This window comes from Ostrea edulis, chromosome 5, assembly GCF_947568905.1.
Source record: "Ostrea edulis chromosome 5, xbOstEdul1.1, whole genome shotgun sequence".
In the NCBI taxonomy this organism is placed as follows: domain Eukaryota; kingdom Metazoa; phylum Mollusca; class Bivalvia; order Ostreida; family Ostreidae; genus Ostrea; species Ostrea edulis.
The window spans coordinates 8370858-8378582 of record NC_079168.1 but is presented as its reverse complement, the minus strand read 5'-3'; positions in this window follow the sequence as shown (position 1 = coordinate 8378582).

Below are 7725 nucleotides of genomic sequence, written 5' to 3'. Positions count from 1 at the left end.
ATGTTAACCAGGGTTTGACTCCTTGATATTGACATGTTGATGTTAACCAGGGCTTGACTTCTTCATATTGACATGTTGATGTTAACCAGGGCTTGACTCCTTGATATTGACATGTTGATGTTAACCAGGGCTTGACTTCTTGATATTGACATGTTGATGTTAACCAGGGCTTGACTTCTTGATATTGACATGTTGATGTTAACCAGGGCTTGACTCCTTGATATTGACATGTTGATGTTAACCAGGGCTTGACTTCTTGATATTGACATGTTGATGTTAACCAGGGCTTGACTTCTTGATATTGACATGTTGATGTTAACCAGGGCTTGACTCCTTGATATTGACATGCTGATGTTAACCAGGGCTTGATTTCTTGATATTGACATGTTGATGTTAACCAGGGCTTGACTTCTTGATATTGACATGTTGATGTTAACCAGGGTTTGACTCCTTGATATTGACATGTTGATGTTAACCAGGGCTTGACTTCTTGATATTGACATGTTGATGTTAACCAGGGCTTGACTCCTTGATATTGACATGTTGATGTTAACCAGGGCTTGACTCCTTGATATTGACATGTTGATGTTAACCAGGGCTTGACTTCTTGATATTGACATGTTGGTGTTTTAAAATGAACAAGACAGAGCACGTCAACGTGTCCGTAGTATTGAGTTAAAAAAGTCGTTTAATTGTATTGTTAAATTAGCGACATTACTCATAATAACGAGATAACCAACTCGTTATAACGAGATAACTAATTTTTTATAACGAGATAACTAAATTGTTATAACGAGATAACTAAATTGTTATAACGAGATAACTAAATTGTTAAAACGAGATAACTAAATTGTTATAACGAGATAACTAAATTGTTATAACGAGATAACTAAATTGTTAAAACGAGATAACTAAATCTTTATAATGAGATAACTAAATTGTTAAAACGAGATATCTAAATCTTAATAAAGAGATACTAACTCGTTATATAACGAGTTAGATTATCTGTTTTACTTCTTCAAAAGTTAGCCTATCCGGCTTTTGTACACACAGGAACTCTTCACATCGAGGAGATGAAGTAATTATTTTAGAGAGAATATTAAAAACTTCACGTATGTCCTTAGAAATAGAACAGGAAACAAATACCCAGGAATGAACATATGGCCTCTCAATGAAGTCTACATCATGGTTCAAAAATCCCAGTCAATAATGATAATACAATATTAAAAATCTTTATAGCATGTATCAGAAGTGTGATATCGAGTAGAAATGTTTTATTAGTTGAACACAAAGTTACATGACCGCTACCTCTATTGGCGTGTATAGTAATACTGAGAATCAGAAATTAGAGTAGTTCAAATGTAACTGATCGTTTTTTCACATCATTGGTCAGAACCTCCTAAAAGCGGTGCCAAAATTGAGGATAGTATAATCACTTGTGAAATGCTCTTCCTGAAGATAAAACATCAAGTAAATTAAAATAATTAACATAATTAATTTTTGATTATAAATCTGTAAATATCTGAACCAAATTTAAAAGAAAAATGATTATAGTAAAATAACAATGATCTATCATTTATAAACTCTTTTTTTTTTTTTTTTTTTTTTTTTTTACATAAACATAACAGGACAGGCCGTCCCAAAAGGAATTCCGTGTAGGACAATATCCCGCTCCCACGCAACACCTCATTTTAAATGTGTACACACAGACCCCACATAAATTTAATTCACAATCAGTCTTTTATATTTGATACATGTATCGGTGTACGAAGCATTGGGGGTGGGGGGTGGGGGGCAAACACGATATAACAAGATTGAATAAGATATTATTCTTATTCTTTTCCTTCAAATTATGGAGACTATATGAAATATAATATACAATGATGCCAATCTAATGGTTATATTCAATAATGACGCCTTCTAAAACGTTTACACTTCGATAATTCTGTTTATCTCTGCTGAGATCCTCAACACCAACAAGTGCAGCAAATAAAGTCTTCATAATAGGTGTGAGTCTAGCAACTTCACTTGATTCGGAGCTATTGTTACTGTACTTTCATTTTGATTAGATCTAATGTGAAGGTCATAGCATCTGTTTCTGTATCTAAAGGAAGTTCTCGTATTGGCAATGTCGTTGCTGTTTGTTTATCATCCAAGAACATTTATGGTGTATCAATTATTTATTATATACAAAACTTGAATACGTTTATGTTAAAGTTTGCTTATCAAATTTCACAAACGTTTCAGGAATGAACTTACTTTGTCAGACGTTATCTTTCTACGTTTTCGTTATTACATTTATAGTCTATAGACAAAGAGGCCCAGGATGGGAAAATATCTGTTAAAATGTTTCAAACTAATTGAAATTATTAGGATTAAACATTTCTCAGACGACCGTCTTTTGACGGGCTGTATTATGAGATAACCTTCCACGTGAGGGCCTAGGATTATCAAACTTCATAATTTGATGCATCTTGGGGAAGATGTATTGCGATCAATATATAGGTCATTGTGGCCTCCTTCTGGAATTTCATGGCTATACATTTTCAAAGAGTGTTCGGATTATATTTTGCACACTAAGGTATGGGACCATCAAACTTGGTGAGTTGATGCATCTTGAGGGAAGGTGTATTGTGAATGAAAAGTACACTGTGGGTGACAGAGGCCTTAATTAAAATGTGATGGCTATACACGTACAAATGTATGTGTCTGGATCTCATCTTGAGTAAGACCTAATCTCCACTCTATTTGGACTGACGCCTGCACCGAATCGTGGAGCAGTTCTTCATTATTCATGTCTGAAAATCTGCGTCCAGCTTCTGCCGATATGTAATCATTTATTTTGATAAATTGGAATCAATATTTTCATAATGTACACTTTGCGAGCTTAAACATGTTAAAAGAAATACTGTTGAAAATACCATTTAATAAAAATATTGGTCTTTTCCTCCAATTTTTATGAACTAAACCTTGAATAGATTGTTTTTAATATACAGATTATTATCCTACGAATTTATAATCCTATCCATTGACATGTCTTGTTTTGGAATCGGTTATCTGATATACCGTCTATAATTGACTCTGAATTAGAAATATACATTCTGTCTGTCTGTTTTCAAGAAGGAATTGAATCAACACCAGAATTGCAGGAAATTTTATTTTTATTTCATAATACTACAGAGGCTATGATACATGCACTTTTGCTCAATAATGCTTAGGGCTGGGTTGATACACTTGTTCCGATATGATTGGTGGTATATTGTTTAACGTCCCTCTCGAGAATATTTCACTCACATGGAGACGTCATCATTGCCGATGAAGGGCTGCAAAATTTAGGCCTATGTTCGGCGCTTACAGCCTTATAACAGGGAAGGAGCGTTATCGTGCCACACCTGCTGTGACACGGGACCTAGGTTTTTGACGTCTCATCCGAAGGACTGCTCCATTTAGTCGCCTCTTGCGACAAGCAAGGTGGTACTGGGGACCTATTCTAACCCGGATCCCCACGGGATTGCATATGTTGAACATGTGTATCAATTCAGAGAATGCCTTACGGACATGTACAATGCAACTGACAGGCCCGATCATCCGCCAAAATGTGCCCCATTCTTTAAAGCGCTAAGCATAGCGGATTGCTTTTTTATTGTTACATTAGAAAAAAAAAATCCAAGATATTGAAATATCAAAGAAAAATATGCACATATATATTGGTTCAGCCCAACTGAATTGTTTGAAGTGTTTATTAAATACAAATTTATATGCAGTGCATTGAGGAAATGTGGGAACTTGTGGAAATAACAGCATAGGCAAGTTTGAGATTTATTGAGAAATTTTAATGCTAAGCGCAGTATTTTAATGAGAGTTTTGAAATATTTAAAGAATTTCATGAAATATCAGAACATACGTGTGGCAGTAAATGTGAAATTCAAGGTAGAACTTTTAAACAAATTTCAGAAAAATATTCGAAATTGATGAGAATTTGTTTACGTGTTATAGAAAATGTGAAAAATAAAAACTTGTACAAGATGTCCTTGTTTGATGCGACTGAAATCATTACATGAACAAGTATTGAAGCTTTGTTATAAGACAATTTGGTTTTTAATTGTTTTTCGTAACATTTACATATCACAAACAATCATAGTTCACAAGAGTAAACCCTGTACATATATGTTAGTCTGTTTCATTATGTCAGTTTTAAAGTTTTATATGTGTTATCATTCATGTTTTTATGAAACTCGTAGAAGATTGAAGTATGATGTATATAAATAATAGTTGTGCACTTGTGTAATATTTTAAAGTACATGTATGTTTTTGTATGTTGTTGGTATATCTTCCTTGCACTTGTATCATGAACTGTACAACTTTCATGTTAACAAATGCGTTCTTTCCACTCTTGTTGATCGGAAGCATTCACTTTAAAAGTTGTCAGTTTTGCACATATATAATAAACATCTCTTTAAAAAAAAAAACTTCGTATGAATTGTACATGTATTTCACATTCTCTCCAATCCGACTTTGAATTGAAATTAACCTCATTATTGATTATAAATTTTTCACTCTACTGTTATGGTTTGAATGCTACCGGTAATTATGCACTGAACACTGGCACAGGTCAGAAAGATGCATACTTATGTACGTCTAAATGATTACTGGAAAGGGGTGTTGGTGTGTTTGGATGTTATGGCACTTGCTACTTGTACATGTAATTAATTTGTGATTTTTCTTTTTTGTTTAGTTGTCTGTCTGTGCTTTTGTTTCTTGCTAAAGCAATTTTAACAAACTATATATCAATTTCTTTTTAATTGTATTCTAAAATGTTTTTCATGCAACACATGCAATAAATTTTGCAGCCCTTCACCGGCAATGTTGACGTATCTATATGAGTGAAATATTCTCGAGAGGGGCGTTAAACAATATTCAATCAATCAATCTTAATATATATAATGTATATCAGGGAATAAGAAAGAGAGAGGTCCAGGTTACTGGAAATTTAATGTATCCTTACTGCAAGATGAAAGTTTTGTTTTGGACATGAAATCATATATTAAAAAAATTGATAATTTTAGTGCAGACCCACAAGTATCATGGGAAAATTTGAAATATGGTATCAAATCTTTTTGTATCAGCTTTTCATCACGAGTAAACAAAAAAATCAAAGAAAGAATAAGGTATATTGAGAACAAAATATTTAGCATAGAAAATATTAATTCATTTTTAATAGACATGAACGAAAAAAGAAATCTTGAAAATGAACGAAATATTTGAATTGATCAAAAAGCTGTTGGTGCTCAAATAAGATCACGAGCTAATTGGATTGAAAATGGTGAAAAGTGTTCAGCATATTTCATGGGTTTGGAAAATAGTCGTCAGTCCAAAAATGCAATTAAGCAATTGTTCAATGAGAAAAATAAAGTTATACATAAAGATGAAGGTATTTTAAAAACCATGTGTGACTTTTATGAAAACTTATATACAAATCAAAAAGAAAACAAAAATTGTGAATTGAATGAATATTTCCAAAAACAAGTTTTGAGAATGTTTTAAGCGATGATGACAAGAATATGTTAAACAATTTCCAGCTCTTGATGAATATACGGATGCCTTATTTGATATGAAGGAGAACAAATCTCCTGGTTCAGATGGAATACCATCAGAGTTTTATAAGAAATTTTGGAATGAGCTAAAGAGTCAATTTTATTCTTGCATGAAAAGTTCATATGAAAAAGAATCACTTACGTATTCACAACGTTTATCTGTCATTTCACTATTGTATAAAAAAGGAGATAAAAGACACCTGAATAATTATAGACCTATCAGCCTTACCAATACAGATTATAAGATTTTAGCCTTTGTATTAGCAATAAGATTACAAAAAAATATTGGAAAATGTTATATCAAAGAATCAGTCTGCCTACATAAAAGGTCGATATATTGGCATGAATGCTAGACTTATTGTTGACATTTTTTAATATTGTGAAAATAATAATGAAGAGGCAATTTTATTTTTACTAGATTTTCAAAAGGCGTTCGATTCTGTCGAATGGACATTTATGATAAAAACACTAGAGTGCTTTAAGTTTGGTCAAGAATTCATCAAATGGATTCAAATTTTATACAAAAATCCTGTTTTTAGACTTAAAAATAACAATTGGTTCTCAAGAAGATATAGAATGATGCGAGGCATCCGTCAAGGGTGTCCGATCTCGGCGATAATTTTTCTGTTTGTTGCTGAAATACTATCAATTAGATTACGTCATAATAACGAAATACATGGTTTTAAAAGGTATGAAATGTGAAGTAAAAACATTACAACATGCTGACGATTGTGCATTACCTTTGAAAGATATTACTTCTCTAAAATCAGCGATTAGTGAAATCAATACTTTTAACAAGTTCTCTGGTATGAAATTAAACCTTTCAAAAACAGAGTGCATTTTATTAGGACCACTGAAGGGTCAATATGCAGATATAGATGTTATAACAGTGAATGACACATGTGTAAGGGTATTAGGTATACATATTGGGCATGTCAAAGATTTATGTTATAAAAATAACTGTACCAAAAAGATAGATGATGTAGAAAAGTTTTTTGAATCGTGGAAAAAAAGAAAATTGACAATTTTTGGAAAGGTGTGTCTAATCAATACTCTTGGTATATCAAAATTTATATATATAGCATCTATACTCGATTATCCAAAAGATCAAACAATCAAACCTCTTAATATTTTTTTTTTCATTTTATTTGGAACAAAAAGGATAGAATTAAAAGAAATACGATGATTGGGAAAATATCTAAAGGTGGTATCAATCTAGTTGATATTGAATCCCCAAATAAAGTCATTAAAGGCAGCATGGATGGAGACATTAACGGCAAACTGACAACTCAACTGTATGACAAACGGGATGATTTCAGCTTCTCCATCGTCAACTTCCCACATTTATGTAGCAATATTCCATTATCACCTGCATATGGTGTTTATATATCTCAACTGATTCGATATGCAAGAGCTTGTTCTGGGTATAGTAAGTTTTTAAATCGAGGTAAGCTACTGACAAACAAGTTGATGGTACAGGGATTTCAACAGTCTCGATTGAAGTCAGCATTTCGCAAATTCTATGGTCGTTATAACGATCTAGTTCGTCAATACAACCTCGCATTGGGTCAAATGCTGTCTGACGTGTTTCATACCGTTTGTTAAGCCGTTCTTGGCACACTGATTTTGACTGCGGATAACTCCGTTTACCTGATCAGGATATGGGGCTCACAGCGGGTGTGACCGGTCAACAGGGGATGCTTACTCCTCCTAGGCACCTGATCCCACCTCTGGTGTGTCCAGGGGTCCGTGTTTGCCCAACTATCTATTTTGTATTGCTTGTAGGAGCTATGAGATTGATCACTGTTCGTTATCGTCACCTTGCATGGAGTTCTATGTCAACCATTGTGGTGTAACAAACTTTTTCAATATAAAGGAAAATGTGGATTTTTTGAAAATTGGATACAAAGTGGTTTAAGATATGTGGTTGATATTGTTGATGAAAATGGTATTAAACCCATTGAATGGTTTTACGATAATCTTAAGAGAAAAAGAAATATTTTATGCGAATGCAAAATCTTGAGTAATATTATTAGAAAGCTAAGACATTTGAATTTTCAAGATTTACCCTATCAAAACTTGCGCTTGAAACTCATTTTTGAAATTACATCAATGAAAAAACCACTTGAAA